At 41.3% G+C, this 20408-nt stretch overlaps 1 long non-coding RNA gene across 1 annotated transcript in view; it reads right to left on the bottom strand.

Annotated features, from left to right (window-relative positions):
* Positions 1–9398, bottom strand: part of LOC140476779 (uncharacterized) — a 28775-nt gene extending 19377 nt beyond the window's left edge. Inside the window, exon 1 of the long non-coding RNA XR_011960604.1 lies at positions 9345–9398. This is a non-coding gene — a long non-coding RNA (uncharacterized lncRNA). The remainder of the gene's footprint in view (positions 1–9344) is intronic.
* Between the last annotated feature and the right edge of the window lie 11010 nt (positions 9399–20408).

Here is a 20408-nt window from a genome sequence, read left to right as displayed (position 1 = left end):
TACTGCTCAGAGGAAGACAAGATGGCTGGGATGCTTTATCAAAAATGCTGCAATAAATACACACCCAGACAAGTCAAAGCATAGACAAATGGGCCAAAGAGTGGCAGATGGAGTTTAATTTAGATAAATGTGAGATGCATCATATTGGCAAGGCTTAGGAGGTTAGTGAGCAAAATTAGGGCGCATCGTATTGGGGGCAAAGTACTGACTTGGATTGAAAATTGGTTGGCTGACAGGAAACAAAGAGTAGTGATGAACGGCTCCCTTTCGGAATGGCACATGGTGACCAGTGGGGTACCGCAGGGATCAGTGCTGGGACTGCAGCTTTTTACAATATATATTAATGATATAGAAGATGGTATTAATAGTAACATTAGCAAATTTGCTGATGATACAAAGCTGGGTGGCAGGGTGAAATGCGAGGAGGATGTTAGGAGATTACAGGGTGACCTGGACAGGTTAAGTGAGTGGACAGATGCATGGCAGATGCAGTTTAATGTGGATAAATGTATGGTTATCCACTTTCGTAGCAAGAACAGGAAGGCAGATTACTACCTAAATGGAATCAATTTAGGTAAAGGGGCAGCACAAAGAGACCTCGGTGTTCTTGTACACTGTCAATGAAGGCAAGCATGCAGGTACAGCAGGTAGTGAAGAAGGCTAATAGCATGCTGACCTTTATAACAAGAGGGATTGAGTATGGAAGCAAAGAGGTTCTTCTGCAGCTGTACAGGGCCCTGGTGAGACCGCACCTGGAATATTGTGTGCAGTTTCTGGTCTCAAAATTTGAGGAAAACATTCTGGCTATTGAGGGAGTGCAGCGTAGGTTCACGAGGTCAATTCCTGGAATGGCGGGACTATCTTATGTTGAAAGATTAGAGTGACTGGACTTGTATACCCTTGAGTTTAGAAGACTGAGAGGGGATCTGATTGATTATTAAAGGATTGGACACTCTGGAGGCAGGAAACATGTTTCCACTGATGTGTGAGTCCCGAACCAGAGGACACAGCTTAAAAATAAGGGGTAGGCCATTTAGGACAGAGATGAGGAGAAACTTCTTCACCCAGAGAATGGTGGGTTTGTGGAATGCTCTGCCCCAGAAGGCAGTGGAGGCCCAGTCTCTGGATTTGTTTAAGAAAGAGTTGGATAGAGCTCTCAAGGATAGTGGAATCAAGGGTTATGAAGATAAGGCAGGAACAGGATACTGATTGAGGATGATCAGCCATGATCATCATGAATGGTGGTGCAGGCTCGAAGGGCAGAATGGCCTACTCCTGCACCTATTGTCTATTGTCTATTGTCAAATCATGGCAGAACCTCAACACTGAATTGTAAGGTCCTGGGGAGTGTTACTGAACAAAGAGACCTTGGAGTGCAGGTTCGTTGATCCTTGGAAGTAGAATTACATGTAGATAGGATAGTGAAGAAGGCATTTGGTATTCTTGCCTTTATTAGTCAGTACATTGAGTATAGGAGTTGGAAGATCATGTTGCATCTGTACAGGACATTGGTTAGGCCACATTTGGAATATTGTTTGCAATTTTGATCTCCCTACTGTAGGTAGGATGTTCTGAAACTTGAAAGGGTTTAGAAAAGATTTGCAAGGATGTTGCCAGGGTTGGAGGGTTTAAGCTATCGGAAGAAGTTGAATAGGCTGGAGCTAATTTCCCCAGAGCATTGGAAGCTGAGGGGTGACATAGAAGCTTATAAGATCATGAGCAGTATAGATAGGATGAATAGTCAAGGTCTTTTTCCCAGGGTAGGGGAGTCCAAAGTTAGAGGGCATAGGGTTAAGGTGAGCGAGGAAAGATTTAGAAGAGACCTAAAGAGGCAACTTTTTCACACAGACAGTGATCCATGTATGGAATGAGCTGTCAGAGGACGTGGTGGAGGTTAGTGCAATTCCAGCATTTAAAAGGCATTTAAATTCTGGATGGGTACATAAATAGGAAGGGTTTAGAAGGATATCGGCCAAATGCTGGTAAATGGGACTTAATTAACTTAGGGTATCTGGTTGGCATGGAAGAGTTGGAAAGAAGGGTCTGCTTCCATGCTGTACAACTCCATGACTCCATGTCTCCATGTAATAAACAACATGTCTACAGATTGGACAATGGCCAACCAGAGAGACTGGGATTGCTTGTGTATGAATGCTTGAGGATATAACAGATCATGAGAATCGACATTTCAGGCAAGAGCCCTTCATCAGGAAAGAGGGCCTCATTCCTGATGAAGGGCTTTTGCCCGAAATGTCAATTCTCCTGCTCCTTGGATGCTGCCTGATCTGCTCCGCTTTTCCAGCAGCACACTCTCGACACTGATCTCCAGCATCTGCACTCCTCACTTTCCCCCAATATAAAGGATCACAGCTATTTTGAATGCACCAAGACACAACTTACTAGGAGAAGGGTATGACCACAGAGCACGACCAGCATGTGTTCATATAGGAGCATTTGTTGGCAGAGTGACCACCCAGTAACCAGCTCTTGTCCCTCTTTGGTTTGATGGTGACTATAAAGGCATTCTAAAAGGTAAAGAAATGACTAAACCAAGTATGGTCACAACATGGTGGGAAGATCTCTCAGAGCTAGAGAAGAGATGGTCAATGTGCAAGTGCACCTCCTGTCCACCTTCTGGGCACTGAAGCATCTCACTTTGTACACAGGCAGTCAGGTTGTGAAACCAATAGCACAGCACACCCCCAACTCAACCCTTATCAGAGTGTCGCATCAAGGACAGGAAAATCTCCAGTGCACAAATGGCACGGTAGAAACAGCACCACCCTAAAGCTCAAGGCACTGCCATAGTCTTGGCTCGCAGAAAACCTTGGATAGTTAGGGGAGCTCCACATCTGTACTGTAGATAGGTCTAGATGCCTGGCAGGGTTCCCAAGCAGGAATATATCCCAAAGGAAGAGGCATTTACTTGGGTGGCTGTAGTCTTGTAGACCTAGAGAACAGAGGTTGGATTATGGGATCTTTGACGTCCTCTGAAGCATTGTTTTTATACATTCATAGGAAGTGGATTAAGTCTGTGGCTTGCTGGCCCAGCATTTGCCAGGACGTTGACCCTGAAGGAGAAGTGTGCTTGGTTAATCTGAATGCAGATGATCCGTGAGTGGAAGCTAATGCAGGGTCCACATGCAAATGATGACAAATAAAGGCATTCTGGTTAACACCGTATCAAAAATACTGCATGAGCTGGAAGTTGATTGGATGAGGTATCCTTTGAGACTGTGACCTCAATAATGACACAGGGCAGGATTCGTAAAGAAAATGACCCTTAGATTTGAAAATAAATTCAGAGAAAATGCAACTAAAGGAGAAATTTGAATGGTAAAGGGTGTTTTAAAAAAAAATGGTGAAAGAGGACATCCAGAAATATTGCTGTCAATTCAGAAGCAAAAAAGATCAGTAACCAAGTGCTACAATGGTAGGAGTAAGGGTCACTTTAGACAAGAAACCCTCTTACGTCGAAGGAGGAGTGAAATTCAGACATGCAGGAGGAAGTCTGGGAAAGAGCCCACAGCATCATGCTGAGAGGACATGGAAAAGAGACTATCAGCTCTTTAAAAAAAAGACAAGGCACCAAGGTGTGACCAGAAGCAAGGCTGACACCTTAGGCAGGGTTCAGCATCAATAGGACCACCACCAAGCCAATTGCTTATGCCTTCGCAAGTACAGCAAGCATAGACAACCAAGTGTGAATATTTGGACGAAGGGGAAGGAAGGGAGATACCTGGTAGATATGGAAGCTTCTCAAACAGTTATCTGCCTGACCCCTGACATCCCCATGGTCCAGTGGAAGTTCTTACAGTTCTTACAGATGCCTCAGCAGCTGGAGTGGCGTTCAAACCCTTAGAGGTCCAGGTCAGTTCTCTGATCACTAAATGAACCTGTATCTTGGCCAGACACAGGAGGAAGAGCTAATGAAGTAGACAGGATGCTCTGTCATAGGGTAGCCGCAGAAACAGGAAATCGTTTCCTGTGCGGAGTGGTAGTAGGGGAATATGGGGCTGTGATCTTCCAGGCAAGAAACTGAGAAAAGGAGGCCCATCACCTTACTGAGACTGCATGACCCTGACTCCCCAATACAGCATACCCCCTTCCAAATAATAAGATTTAATTTGGGAACACAGGACTTTGTTTGTCACCTATAGTCATGTTTGCGGGAAGGTGACTGGTATAGAGGGACAGGTAGATGGGAAAGCTATGGTCCTACCTCAGAAACAATACCAAGAGAGTCAGGGGATGACTTGGAGGAAACAATGGGATCCCTAGTGGAACAGACAGTTCTCCAATCAATACCCAAACAAGTCAATTCCCCCATTTGGCCCACAAAACCTGATGGATTGACAGTGACAGTGGAATACTGTGTTTTGACCACTGTTGCTAGCTGCTTTCCCAGTCAAAGTTCAGATTTTTATATCCAGACATTTCAAATGGATTCCAGTCCATCCTAGTAAGGAAGGAAGGCCAGTACAGATGTGATTACACTTTTAGGGGTCAGCAGTGTTGCTGGACATGTTTGTCCCAGGGCTTTCATTATAGGTCCTCCATTTTCTACCAGCATACAAATCTCTGAAAGGACTATGTTGTTGAGCCATCTCATCTGATATATGGGATACCTTGTTCTTCTCTTCCAAGACTAAAGGGAAGCTAAAGGAACATTGTTAACAGAGGCAGGTTTTAAAATAAAGCCCAAAAGACACAGATAAGACTGAAAGAAGTCCAATTTCTAGGTTTAACCATCTGACCAGGACAGAGGGTAATAGATGATAGCGGATGGGATACCACAGAAGCACTTAATCACCTGAAATTCATACTAACTCTTTCATGAGTTCTGTGCTTGATGGGTACTGAGGGAGTTCATTGAGTATTATGGTGGGAGATCAGTGCCACTGTTAAGCCTTCCTAACAAGGAAATAGACTGCAACACCACTGTCCAACTGCAAAATATTTTACAGGCAGTCTCTGCTCTAGGTTAAAAATCACACAGGTTATAGTCCAACAGGTTTATTTGGAAGCACTAGCTTTCAGAGCACTGCTCAACCACCTGATGAAGGAGCAGCGCTCCGAAAGCTAGTGCTTCCAAATTAACCTGTTGGACTATAACCTGGTGTTGTGTGATTTTTAACTTTGTACACCGCAGTCCAACACTGGCACCTCCAAATCATGTCTGCTCTAGATGTGATGGATCCTACTTGGTAATTCACTCTGTGGAAGTTGCTGCAAGCGATACCAGCCTAAGGTCAGTCCTGATGGAGGAGGTACTCGGCCTTTACTAGCCAGCAACATACACACACACACACACAAACAGAGTCCGCCCAGAGCTCGAGAAGGAATAGTCAATGTGAGAGTGCCACCTACTGGCCACCAAAACATTTCACTTTGTACACTGTCTAACAACACAGCACACCCCCACTCAACCCATACCAGAGTAGGTCTCCAGTGCACAATGGCCTAATAGAAACTTTCATTGCACAGCACCACCCTAAAGATCAAGGCCATAGTCTTGGTTTGCAGACAACCTCAGATAGTTAGGGGAGCTCCACATCTGTACTGTAGATGGGTCTAGATGCCTGGTGGGGTTTCCAAGCAGGAATATATCCCAAAGGAAGAGGCATTTACGTGGGTGGCTGTAGTCTTGAAGAACTAGAGAACAGAGGTTGGATGATGGGATCTTTGACTTCCTCTGAAGCATTGTTTTCATACATTCATAGGAAGCGGATCAAGTCTGTGGCTTGGTGGTCCAACATTTGCCAGGACGTTGACAGTCACTGTAATGTATCAGATAGCAAATAATCCTGAAACTCACCATTACCGTTTCCATGGGCCTGACCAGGGAATAGAGTGTCTTCAGGGAGACTTCATTAGATCCTTACCTACCACAAAGAGAAGGAACAAGTTCTCCCTTTTTCTGGTGGACAAGTTGATCAAGTGAGTGGAAGCTTTTCCCTGTGAGGTGGCCACTACGTTGTGAACAGCCAAGACTCTAGTGAGGGAGGTATTTTCTTATTGCAGAAATTTGGAGGAGCCACATTACATGATGGGCAATGCAGGCTACTATGAAGTTGTTAGGTATTGAAAGTAAATAGTGCATTGTGCATACACCCAAATCTTCAGGTATTTTGGAACACATGAACTGTGTACACTCAGTAATGCTATGCAGAAAGATCTCCTCTCTCAGGCTCATAAGTGGATGTGATCTTTCCACAGATACTAATAGGTATCCAAGGTACAAAATTAAAAGGGACAGGTTATTCTCATGAACTGTTCACTGAGCATCACATGAGAATACCAACACACATCCTGGTGCCCACAATCAGAGTCAAATTCAGGGAAGTAACCAAAGATAAACTGTGGCTGAGCTGTGGTAGACACTGCATTCCCTAAATCTGAACCTGCAACTACAATAGGTCACAGCCATCAATGTACACTTGAATTTGTAATGCAAATAGAAGTACAGGGGAAACTCAGCAGTCTGGCAGTTAATGTCTGCGAGTGACACCTTTTTGGAACTTCCAGCACATTGGTTTTATTTCAGATTTCCAGCATCTGTAGTACTTATAATTTTATTTGTTCAAACTTGGAGCCACTCAAACCCCAGGAATGAGGTGTGGAAGATCAAGCCATTATCCAACATTCCAAATAGAGTGAGAGCATTTGAATGACTTTACAAGAATATGTGCTCTATAATGGATATGGATAGCCCTATGGTGTGAACAGTCTAGCTGTGCAAGCCAGACAAGTGGTTTCACATGAATCAAATGAAGCTTCACTAGCCGGCAAGTACAGGATCAAATCAAACTGGCATTAACAATATTGCCTCTGTGCATCTCTGGAACCTTATCACATGGGATTGCGTTTAAGACTCAATCCCACATTGTGGGGCATCATCACTGACTTTCCTGTAAATGGCATTCCAGACAATGATACTATGAGCCTGGAACACTGTTTACATGGCAGCCAAAATTGAGACACGTTGGGGAGCACCACCCCCATGACAGAGAACATCAACCTGCTCCCGAAAAGGCAGCAACAGGGTTAAGAGACATTAATGGGATCCTAATTCAATATTTCATGAAGTTCACTTGGCCCTAATGTATCTCTGATCACATCTATCTGAAGAATAACTTTTCACTTCATTTTGTTTTTCAGAACCATAAAGACACTGTTATGGGTAATGATCCTGAAACTCCTCACTTGTAATTTACCGCTGGACAGGGCATTAATGCTTCAATATCTTAAGAATTATAGGGACAGTACAGAGCCAGTGCTTCATCATACATCTTGGGTTTGGTTCGGGTATACAGTGGGAATCCAAGGATGGATTGTGACAAATTGGTGGGGCATAAGAAGGGAGATTATGCTGGGGAGCTCACAGGAAATAAAGTGCACCTTCTGTTCATGAAAGGAAGAGGTGTTAATTATTTGTGATTCAACTAAAAGACAATGTGGAAGTATAATAGTCTGATTTATAAGGAGAATAGAAAGCAGATGGGTGCATTTAGGGGATAACTGGAATCCAAATACTTCCACTAATTAGTTGGAGTTCCAAAGTTGTGTTAGCCTCAGTGGTAGAAGGAACATCACGGAGGAGATAGGTTTATGTGTGTAGGAGCTAAGGGTCAGGGCAGGCCCAGCTTTAGTTAGGATCGTATGAGAATGGGATATTGTAGAGGAGTGAGACTACGGGATGTGTACCCATTGGGTATTGCATGACACCACCCTGGTAGGAAGAACATGGATGCCTCCTGTCCCTATTTTAACTCTAAAGGCTCACTCACCGTGCGAACAAAACTGGAATCGTCCAAAGACTGTAGGCTGCCTTCACCAGGATCGAAGAGCAGACCGGTCGTTATTGCCACACAAATAGTACTACTCTATTACAATGTTCACCATGAGATCGTGTCAGTAATGATTAATTTAGCAGATATGAGGATATCCACATGGTCTAAACATAAAATATGTGACTTCCAGAGTTGAGTGCAAGTATGGAGGGAATTCTTGGAATGAACCAGCACTGCAATAAATAACAATGAATCGAGTAGTCTCTATGAGGGCATAGGGAATCAGATAAACTCCACCTCCCATGTAGCTCAGTTAATGATGTGGCAACTGTCTGTGACACTGAGACATCAATTGTAAATAATTTAGATTTAGCCACTTTAGATCAAATCAGGAAAAAAAGGTTTGAAACAGAATTTTTTAAAAATTGGATGAAATGAATGGCATGGAAAAGGTTGAATTAGAGAAAGAACAGGTTATTATTGCTTACTTGCAAGATGTGGTAGGGTGATGGAGAAACATTGGCACTGCATAAATTAAATACTAAGACAGTATAAAAATGCCTCTTTAGAAGCCGCTGAAAATTATGTGTGTTTAAAGTGTGGTTTCTGGTCGATGGAACAGGCAAATGAAAACCTCCAAAAGATTGTGGAAGGGAAATTGTCCTCCAGGGTTACTGATGAACACCTTGGCGCCCAATCTCTTTGTCAACTTTGCAGCAATATCTGCATAGACAGAGGACTGGTGCAGATCTCCCTTCTGGTCTCCCTGCTATCGGAAATATGCTGTGAAACATGATAGGGTTCAGAAAAAATTTACAAGGATGTTGCCAGGGTTGGAGGGTTTGAGCTGGAGAGAGAGAGTAAATAGACTGCGCTATTTTCCCTGGAGCATCGGAGACTGAGAGGTGACCTTAAAGACATTTGTAAAATCATGAGGGGCATGGATACAATAAATAGTCAACACCTTTTCCTGAGAGAGGTGAAGTCAACAATCAGAGGGCATCGTTTTAAGGTGACAGAGAAAAGATTTAAAGGGGACCTAAGGGGAAACGTTTTCACGCAGTGGTTGGTGCATATGTGGAATGAGCTGCCAGAGGGGATGGTGGAGCTTGATACAATTACATTTAAAAGGCATCTGGATGGGTACATGAATAGGAAGGGGTTAAAGGTTAATGGGCCAAATGTTAGTAAGTGGAATAGATTAGTGGAGAATATCTGGTCAGCCTGGATGAGTTGGACTGAACAATCTGTTTCCATGCTGTACATCTCTATGACTATCTGCTTACCAAAACAAACCTGATTGGCATGGAGGGATTGGCAGAAATGAGCATGCTAAGGTAATCTGTACTATCCTGGCCTAAGGGAGGAGAGACGCTTAATCTTTGTTTAGAATTACAAACACTGGGAAAGAAAGTTATGGTCATGTGTCACATTATGACTAATACCCCTGGTACTTGGCGCCTACGGAGAGGATTACTTGAGTAGACACAAATTTGTCCAGGTATGCTCAGAGGAGATACCTCCATTTGTCTATAGAATTTAACCCCAAACCTGTGGTTTCATGGAGGATCAGGAAGAACACAACTTTATAGTCATGGCGACCCGTAGAATGGAGGCATCCTAAAGAGAAGGAGAAATAGCATGTCACAACCATACACTGGGGATATCTGTAGAGCAACCAGATCTATCACATTTCAGGTGGAACATTTTGTCTTGTGGACTGGGCACATGGATATTATTTAATGTTTATACCAATGGAATGGTAAAAGTCACTGAAGAAGTTGATTTGAGTGGACAGTTAAATGAGTATGTTGCCTACTTTGGATATGAATTACTCCATTGCTCAAACACCTTGCCATTTATTGGAAGGTTAGCACTTGGAAAAAATATTTTTATACCCTCCAAGAAAAGAGAAATTAAAAATACCCGACATTGGTCTGAGGGTTGCAATACGGCCTTGTGTATAAATTGCATCACAGATGCTGGTTGTTGTATAATCATTTATTGGCATGTACCCATTGTGTGGCCTGATCATAATAGGTCTAGGACAATGGAACAGAAGATACATTTTTGCTGACATGATGGGATAAGCTGAATGGGCTAGATTCGCAAATGTAGTCATGTTCATTCCTGAAATTATATGGTTAAGTGTGGAGGTTGATTTTGCTTTTGGTATATTTCTATCAGTCATGATGTGAAATATTTTATTGTTTTATCTCTCTGATTTTATCTTGTATTTGTATTGGCATTAAAATAAAACCAGTTGTGAGGTATGCAAGTATCCAGGAGAAAGTGAGGACCGGAGATCAGAGCTGAAATGTGTGTTGCTGGAAAAGCGCAGCAGGTCAGGCAGCATCCAAGGAGCAGGAGAATCGATGTTTCGGGCATGAGCCCTTCTTCAGGAATGAGGAGAGTGTGTGAAGCAGGCTAAGATAAAAGGTAGGGAGGATGGACTTGAGGGAGGGGCGTTGGGAATGCAATAGGTGGAAGGAGGTTAAGGTGGGGGTGATAGGCTGGAGAGGGGGTGGGGGCGGAGAGGTCAGGAAGAAGATTGCAGGTCAAGAAGGCGGTGCTGAGTCAGATGGTTGGGACTGAGACAAGGTGGGGGGAGGGGAAATTCCACCCACCTTATCTCAGTGCCAACCCTCGGACTCAGCACCGCCTTCTTGACCTGCAATCTTCTTCCCGACCTCTCTGCCCTCAACCCCTCTCCAGCCTATCACCCTCACCTTAACCTCCTTCCACCTATCGCATTCCCAATGCCCCTCACCAAGTCCCTCCTCCCTACCTTTTATCTTAGCCTCCTTGGCACACCTTCCTCATTCCTGAAGAAGGGCTTATGCCCGAAACGTTGATTCTCCTGCTCCTTGGATGCTGCCTGACCTGCTGCGCTTTTCCAGCAACACATTTTTCAGGTAAGTATCCAGACCTTGTCATTGGGTAATAAGAAGATAAAGTTGTGCAGAAGGAGAAGGTTCCAACTGAAGACCTAATTGCTGGGACAAACTAAAACTGATTTACCAAGAAGACCTCAATTAATACCAATGCAGATCATCATGCCATCAAATGAAGGCTCATACATACAGACACCTCATCTTCAGAAACTAACTGGACATTGGCCACCCTGAGGGGAAGAGGGATGGGGTGGTGGTGGTGGATGTGAACAGTAATCATCCTACCGAGTAAACAATAGATCAAACCTATTTTGTATGTGCCAAGATACAGACATCTCCAGCGAGCAAGGCATGACCACTCAGGGGTGGGCCCAGCATGGCCAGGGAGTGCTTACTAACCCTACTAGATGACCTGATTTGAGGTATTGCCTTTCTGACAGCTAGGTCAAAGTGGTGTATAAAATGGACATTAGAACTACAGTAGAAAGAGTGATCTGGTCAGTCATTGGATTATGCACAAGATTCATTGGCAGAGTGACCACCTTGTAACCAAGCTCTGCTATATGGAAATCCAGTGTGCAGCTGGTGTTATGAGTATATGCTGCTGTTTGGAACATTAATAAAGGGTAAGCACACTAATTGGAAGCTACATTCAGCTACATTATGTCATTGAGACTAAATACAGGGTAAGAGACCTTAGAAGTTAGAGAGATCTTTGATCTCAAGGATCATAATTGCCAATAATGATTAAACATTGCAAGGTTTTCCTGTCTTGTTTGTGTGGAATTGAACTGAATGCTTTCAAGATGTCCATCTGAAGAACACCCTGTAGCCAGTTCCTTAGCTATTTGCTTTGTGCCTTCCTCAAAAAATTAACTATGTTTGCCAAATATGCTTCTCTTGGCTCCACAAAACTGTCCAAAGAACTAATCTAATTCTCAATGTTGCTCCAGTACCAACATTAAACTGATAAACCTGGTGTTACCAGATTGTTTTCTCTCCCACCCTTATTGTAAGTGGAGCATCATTAATAATTTTTCAAATTATTGGCATAACACCTAAATTAATAGGTCTTTGAAAGCTTATAACTAATATTCCTGCAATTTACTCATAAACTTATTTTAACATAATGGAAATCATCAAATCCAGGAGACCATTTTGTTTGTTTAACTTTAAAACCTCAACTCAAGACAAATTTCTGTTTGTGAATTTAAAGAAAAGCCTGGGTAATAACTGTTCCCTCATGTAGACTCCATGGCATTACCTCAACTACTGTCTACCCTTTAATCAATCAGCACCCTTCTCCTCAGGCAGTGAAAGTTGTTGTTCCCTTTGAAATTTGGTATTCTTGCATTTGTCCTGATGAGTGAAAGTCAAAAAGCTCTGACAGCATGTCTCCCTTTTTTAAATCCTACTCAAGTTTTGTATTACACAGCATCTATCCTGTTATTTTATTCATTACAAATGTAGGAACCAGAGTTGGTCATTCAATCATAAAGACTGTCCTATCATTCAATTAGATCATGGTTAATCCGATAATATGGTACCACTTTCCCACACTATCTCTATATCTCTTGGTGTCATTAAGATCCAGAAACTTGTGGATTTCTGCTTTGAAGATGTTCAATGGTTGAACTTCCACAGCCTGCTGTGGTAGAAAATTCATAAGATTCACTATCTTCCAAGTGAAGAAATTCATCTTTGCTTCGTTCTGAATGGCTTACCCCTAATCCTGAGATTACATCCCATGGTTTTAGTCGTACCACCCAAGGAAAGCATCTTACCTACATCCGCCCTGTCACATCCTGAAATACTTTTGTAAGTTCCAATGAGGTTATGTCTCATCATTCAAAACTCCAGGGAAGACAGACCAGTTTCCTTAATCTTTGACTGAAAGCAACAAAATGCAGGGGATCACAAAGGGTCAGACAGCATCCATGGAGAGAGAGCAAGCTAACATTTTGAGACTAGATGACTCTTCATCAGAGCTACAGATTCCAGCATCTGCAATAATTTGCTCCTCCTTAATTCCTTCTCAGAAACCAATAATGCCATCTCAGGGATTCATTTGGTCAACCTATGTTCGACTCCTACTGTGGCAAGTATATCTCTCCTTAAACAAAAGGACCAAATCAAAACACTGTATTCCATGTGAGGTCTTACAACTTTATACAACTGCAAAATATTTTAAATCCAGTACTCAAATCACTTTGCGTTAGAAGTCAACACACCTTTGCCTTTTTAATTATTTGCTGAATGTGCATATTAACTTTAAGTAACTAGTGAATAAAAAGTGAACATTTTCCAACCTCTCACCATTTAAGAAACATTCTGCCTTTCTATTTTTTTCTACAAAAGTAGATAACTTCACACTTTATTCTACCTGGCATGATCCATCCCATTTACACAGCTTTTCCAAGTTCTCAAACTCTCCTGTATGCTCCACCCAGCTTGGTGTAATCAGCAAATTTGGAAATATTACAATTGGCCTTCACATCCAAATCATCTATACAAATCATAAATAGCTGTGGGCCCAGCACTGATCTGTGGGGTACAACACTAGTAACAGCCGGCCATCCTGAGAATGATCAGTTTATTCCCATTTTATTTTCTGTCTGTTAGCAAATTCTCAATAATTCTTAAGTAACCATGTCCTTTGAATACCTTAATTGAACCTGCATTGGATTATTTTGAAAAACACTTCAAAACTGTGCGCTCGCCTTCTTGATCATTTTTAAGAGCAAGACACTTTCTCCCTTCGAAGTAATGGATTACATTTTCACTTTTTAGCTGCAGGAACCTCTCCAGAATCTATTGAATTTGAAAGAGAGCCACATATACATCTGTGCTCTTGCTCTCTCCTTTTCTATACCTATCACTATCTTTATGAACCTCATCTAAGGAATTTATCAATCTTCAAGCCAGTTAACCTTTCAGGTGCGACCTCTTTATAACACTAATTTCTTTTACATCCTCAGTTTCACATGTCCCTCGTTCACCTAGTATTCTGGGAGATTTTCTATATCTTCTTCCATGAAGTCAGATAAAAATTAATAGCTTAGTTTCTCCCCATTTGTCCGTTCTTTACTATATATTCTTCTGTCTGTACCTCTGATGCACCCGTAATATACCCTTGTTAATCTTTTTTCTTTCACAGATGTAAGAAGTTTTTACAGTTTGCCTTTACTTATCTTGCTAGTTTCCAAACACCTTTTCTTTTCCCTTTCTTAACCAATTTCTTGGTCCTCCCTGGTTGCATTCTAAATTGCTCCCAACATTTCCCTCATACCTTCATAATTTTCCTTCTTGGACCTAAGAACCTACTTTCAGAATTAACCATCCTGTTTTCAAACTCAATGGAAAATTCTATCGCATTATTGTCACTATTTCCAAAAGGTTTCTTCACATCAAGGTTATTAATTATCCCTTTCTCTTTACACAATACTATATCTAAAATAGGCCAACCCCTAATTGGCTCCTCAGCATATTGCTCCAGAAATTCATATTGTACATAATCCAGAAGTTCACTGTCCACAAAATTACTGGTTAACCCAGTCTATGTTTAAAATAAAGTCAACAATCATTATTGTATTACCCATATTACATGCACTTTCCTGATTTATACCATGCCAGCATTAGTATTACTGTGTGGTGGCCTAAGATATCAAAACAAAGTACTGATCTTGTATTTTACAAAGTGTGCTATTTCATCTCTTTTTCCCATTTTCTTGTCCCTCCTAATTTTTGTATCCTCAAATATTCAGTTCTTAATCATGGCCACTTGTAGCCACTTCTCTAAAATGCCATACAACTCATATCTGTTTACCTAAATGTGCTTATTCAAACAATCAACATTTTTGTGAATGCTGTGTGCACTCTATCTGTATCAGGCTTCAGCCTTCATTTTTAACATTAGTCTCTATTCCAATGCTAATCGGTGCTAGCCTATACATCATATGACTTCTATTTTTGCTTTCTACTTTACCATTTCCACTTAGCAGTTTTGCTTCCTTTGAATCTGAGCTCCTTCTCAAGTAGCTACTCTTCTGCCAAACTAGTTTAAACCCTCCTTGACAGTACTAGTGAATCATCCTGCAACTTGTTAGTCCTTGTCCTACTAAGACGCACAGGTCACACCTACCCCAGTACCATTCCCAATCTCTCAGAAATGTTATGCCCACCCTTCTACACCAGTTCTCCACCCACATGTTGAAATGCTGAGTTTTTCTACTTGTGTGACTCATGAGTACATGGACAGGAAGTAATACTGAGATAACTTCTTTTTACGTGCTGTGTTTTAATCTTCTTCCTAACTCCCTGAAATCTGCTTCCAGGACTTAATTCCCCTTCCTACCTAAATTCTTGATACTAACATTGACCATGATCTTTGGTTATTCATCCTTCCTGAGAAAAATGTTGTGCAGCTGTTCTGTGGCATCCTTGACCCTGGCATCAGGGATGCAACAAACCATCCTGAAGTCACATCTACGGTCACATAAATGCTTGTTTGTTCCTTGAACTTATTAATCCCTATCACTTCTACTCTGCCCCTTTTGTACACCTCAGCTACCTTGGTGCCACAGCTAGGACTATGCTCCTCTCAGGAATTAACATTCTCACTAGTATCCAAAATGGAAAATCAAATAGCAAGTGGGACCTCAGGGGTTTTCTGCACTGACTGATCGCTTCTCTTGGAGTCCCTTTCTGCCTCCGTGCACCTAGCCTGCAGTATGACCTCCTCTCTGAAAGTACTCTCCACCTAACTGTCAGTCTTACAATGTGCCACCATGACTTCAGCTCAGAAACTCCAGTTTCTGCGGGTGATAACACTTCCTGTACTTGTGGTCATCCAGATCACCAAAGCATCCACAACTTCCCATATATGAGAGGACACACATTCCATATTGCCAAGGTATCCTTCCATGCCTTGACTTGACTTCATTTATGTCAATTTTACTTTACTTTGGTTTACTTATATTAACTTTATTTTACTTGGCTTTAACTTAATAAATCTTACAATTGTTGGTCAACCTTACTTGTATGATAAATCAGATGAATTTTTAACACATTTTGGAATGTATCTTACATAAAGCTTGATTTGCACGAGCCTAATTTGCTGCTCAATCAGTCCACATCTCGTTCAAATGTAGTCTCCTGACTGCGCAGCCTTTATTCATTATTTTATTCATAATGCTGCACCGCTGTACCAGAAACTGTCTTCATAGGCACATATTGTACTTTGCCATTTCTAAATCACTTTCCCATAAGCCTTCAAATTACACCATCTTTTATCATTCATTTTTGTAGCGCTAGTTTTGGGGGCTCCCTTTGAAAGATGACTAGTTTGCTAAAAACTTGAATACAAGTCCAAATTTGAGAACTAAAGGAAATCTATTCCATTTATACTATGTCCAGCTGGCTTCAGCTAAGGGAAAGTAATCGAAAATTGGCACAAAGACTGCAAAACATTCAAAAGCAAAATGCAGAACTTTTCATTTATATGATAAAATTAAAAGCAGATTTCGTAAAATTAATTGGTTTCAGTTGCAGCTGCATAGAGGGTGTGACAATTGGGTTTGCGTCCTTGGTTTAAGAAGATGAAAAATTGGACAGGGTTCATCAACTATTATATCTTACTGGAAGTGCTGGTTTATGATCAGTGCATGAGGGCAAGATCAGAGACTTGTTTATAAATGTTCTCAAGATTAATGAACAGAGGAGCAAATTGGCAGGGAAATCAAACCAAAATCAGTTTCTGTAATAAAATTGCACAAAAAGGAAAATCAAAAATTATTCACCCAATATCCTCAAGTTACATGTTGGTGATTGTAATGTAATTGCTTGCCTCCACTACCAGTACTCTTTCCTCAGACTCAGAAGGTAATAGGTTCAAACTCCATGCCAAGATTCAGCATACAATTAGAATTGCATTGTCAGAGTTTTAAATTTGATGTCAATATGAGACAGGGATTTTATAACATTGTGTCAACCAAGGCTGAGTGAGGACATTCTTACTGTTGAGTTAATTGTGACACCGATTTTCATTCCAGAGATTGGGGCAAAATTTTTAGGGTAGTACTAAAAGAGCGTTCTATTTTGATAGTTCTGCCTTTCAATTTCTATGTTATACGAGGCCTTGTAATTATGTCAAGGAAGAGTAAGGGACCTAGCCAATACTTAGGTCCAACCACTTCACTAAAACTGTTATCATGACTTTCTCATTGTTTTGCTTGAATGTACACTCTGAATGAGTTTTTCTTCTGAATTTACTCATGTCAACCCATAACCCTCTGCATAGTCAGAGTGTATGTGCTTTTCTCATTAGTGCTCTCCCCGGCAAATGTAATATAGGTATTAGTCACTGGAAACTTGGAAGCCTTTTACCTAAATCTACAATAGAGAGGCAATGGTCCAGTGGTATGATTGCTAGACTGTTAACCCAGAGACCTAGGTAATGTCTGAGGACACAGGTTCAAATCTCCTCCACAGCAAACGGTGGAATTTGAATTCAATAAATATTTGGAATTAAGAATCTAATGTTGTCTACTGTCATAAAAACCCATTTCGTTCACTAATGCCCATTAAGAAAGGAAACTGTCATCCTTACGTGGTCCAGCCTACATGTGACTCCACATCCACATCAAAGTGGTTGACTCTTATCTGGCCTAGCCAGCAATGCCTTCATCCCATGAATTAAAAAAAAAACTTCCCTAATACACAGCATCAATGGCAGTTTCATTTAATTCACTATAAGCTTAATATTTTCAGAGGTAGCATGTACTGTCTTTTCTGTAGAGATGCCATAGTGCCGATAATGATATGAATGACAATTGACCTGAATGCTTTCTTGCTATTCCTTCACATGACATGGAAATCCCTGATAAGGCCAGTTTGTATTAAGACATTGAACTCAAATTTGAGAGTGACATAATGCCTCTTGAATTTCTGTAGTCTGTGTAGTGATGGTACACCCACAATGTTGTTAGACAAGGAGTTCCAGATTGTGACCTGGCAAGATATTTCCAAGTCACAGTGGTGACAAAGTTAGTGACTAGAATGGAATTTGTGCTGGAGATGAAAAGCAATGGTTTCAATTTTCCCAGAAATTAATTGGACCAAATTTCTGCAAATCAAATGTTGAATGAGCAGAGTGTTAACTTAGGGGTAGTAGAGGGGTCAATAGAGATGCTGTTGAGGTACAGCTAGATGTTTTCAGTACATATGTGGAAGCTGCAAGAAGCAGCTTATAGAAGCAAAAGAGATACAAGAGAAAATTGCAGATGACCCTTAATCTATGATTGGATAGCAAGAAGTAGAATCAGATAATAGCAGTTATACTGGGATCTGGGGTGGAGGGTGCTGCATGCAGTGGTCCCCTGCAACCGCAGATTGCGGTGGTTCACGGACTCCCAGCCCAACTGCTTGTTCTGTGGCGCTGTGGAGTCCATGGACCATGTATAGATGGGGCGTGGGCGTTTGCACTCCCTTTTTGATTTTCTTAAAAACTTTATTCTCTGTTTTAGTTTGGACTTTAGTCCCCTGCTACTGATCTTGGGGGCACCTGGTACAGAGGGGAGAGGGCAGGTCTGGAGGATCTCCTTGTGGGTCTGCTCCTGGGCCTGGCCAAACTGGCCATAAACAGGTCCAGGCAGCGGGCGGTGGAGGGGGGCGTTAGGGTCAATTGCCTGCCCCTCTTCCGCAGTAACATTAGAGCCCGGGTGTCTCTGGAGAAGGAGCACATGGTGTCCACCAACACCCTGGAGTTGTTCAGGGAGAGGTGGGTGCCGCAGGGAGTGGAGTGCATTATTTCCCTGTCCAATTCTATTTTGATTTAATCCCTGCCCTCCCCTTCACTGTTTGATCACAAAGCATTGCCCTTTGATGTAAAGGGCACTGCTTGTCACTGGCCACTCGGGTGTTTCGTTTCGTCCTGGTGATGGAAACTGAATAAAGATTTGAACACCTTCTGTCTTTCACTGTGTCTTGCACCTGCACACACACACGACATGGGTACTGGGAAAAGTATAAGCACTACCGCAGTTAGGCTGTAGTGTGGGGGTAAAGAGTAAAACATAATAATAAAAATAAACAGGAGTGTTAGAGGTTTGGCTTACTCTGAGAGGAAAAAAGAAAAAAGAAAACATGAGTGTTAAAAAAATAGCGGTCATATTAACTGGTGATGATGTAGTCAAGTGTCGCTAACACTACAGAGAGTTTCGAAGGGCAAGAGATTAATAGTTTACTTACAATAATCATTTTGGATTCCATTTGCAAACTTGATTGCAGACTGAGTTCAGTCGTCAGATACACACATGTATTTGCATCATCCAAATCTATCATGCTACATTAAGCACATCCCTTTTCGGTGTTGCGTAAGTTTACTGCATTGAGGGAACTGTTCTGGAGTTATGATGCACAGTTTATTAAACATAGATTTAGCTTAGTTCAAAACAGTTGGTGCAGCTGTGAAATTCAGCCAAACAAGGCATTTGTTTGATGAATTTAAAAACACAATCTTTTCTCTGGAAAGGAAGACACAAAGTTTCGCTACTTGGTAACACACAAGCAATCTATTAATGCTGTCAGTTTCATATCCAGCTGAGAGGAAGTGAAAGAAAACATACCCTGTTGCTATTTTGTCACTACATAATGCTCTGTTTATGCAGAAGAGTTTTCCTAACTCAGAATAAACTGAATTCACATTTACTTAATTCAAAATAGCTGCTTTCTTCAGTCAGTTTGCTCTACACAAAGCATCTTCATGGATTTATTTTTAACTTTTCTCATTTGAACATCTGGAAACGATTATATTAAGCATCCTTATAAATGAATTTGAGTATTGCTGGAAAAAGATACATATTGACTAAACTTTGATTGTGCACTCATCAGGACAATTTGCAAAGATGCCAATTCAGAGGAAAGAGTTGAGTACTTGTGTACTTGCATATTATCACATGATTACCACCAAAGCCATCTATGTTCAGAATCTACCTCTGACCTCATATGCATAGGTCCCAACCATGTTAACCTTCACCTCAGATTTAAACTTTGACATTAATTTGAAGACCAATGATGCAGAAGTATATATAGGCTCCAATGCACGTTAATGTCTTTTTTTTCATTACTGTTGATTTAGAGGGTTTGTTTTACTAATTCAAGTATTTACTAACCATGGGATCTTAGGAAACTCACTTCTGCATGTCATGCCTCCCAACCACTAACCTCCTTTAAAAAGAGGGGAAACAAATAGCATTTTAAAAGGGTATTCAAGGGTTTATAATTATTTAAATCTTGTAAAACACCCAACAGCATGGTTACTGAATAAGTGAAAGAATATCAAGTTTGAATGACAAAAGAATTTAAACATATCCCTTAACTTTTGGCTTTTAAGCTACAAGTGAGCAACAAAATTTAAAAATCATACCCAAAACATGACTGAGTTCATTTTAAGGAATGGTATAAAAAATCAGCTCTCTTCTTGCACATTTCAGCACAGGATAAAAGGAAATGACTGGAATCTGAAACCAAAAGAGAAAATGCTGGAAAATCTCAGCAGGTCTGGCAGCATCTGTAAGAAGAGAAAAGAGCTGACATTTTGAATTTTTTTTGAGAGAAAAGAGCTGACGTTTTCAGCTCTTTTCTCTCCTTACAGATGCTGCCAGACCTGCTGAGATTTTCCAGCATTTTCTCTTTTCCTTTCAGCACAGGTTGCAGTTCAGCT

The sequence above is a fragment of the Chiloscyllium punctatum genome, chromosome 5 (assembly GCF_047496795.1).
Source record: "Chiloscyllium punctatum isolate Juve2018m chromosome 5, sChiPun1.3, whole genome shotgun sequence".
NCBI lineage: Eukaryota > Metazoa > Chordata > Chondrichthyes > Orectolobiformes > Hemiscylliidae > Chiloscyllium > Chiloscyllium punctatum.
Note: the sequence above shows the minus strand (reverse complement) of the source record. Positions and strands in the feature narration are given on the sequence as shown.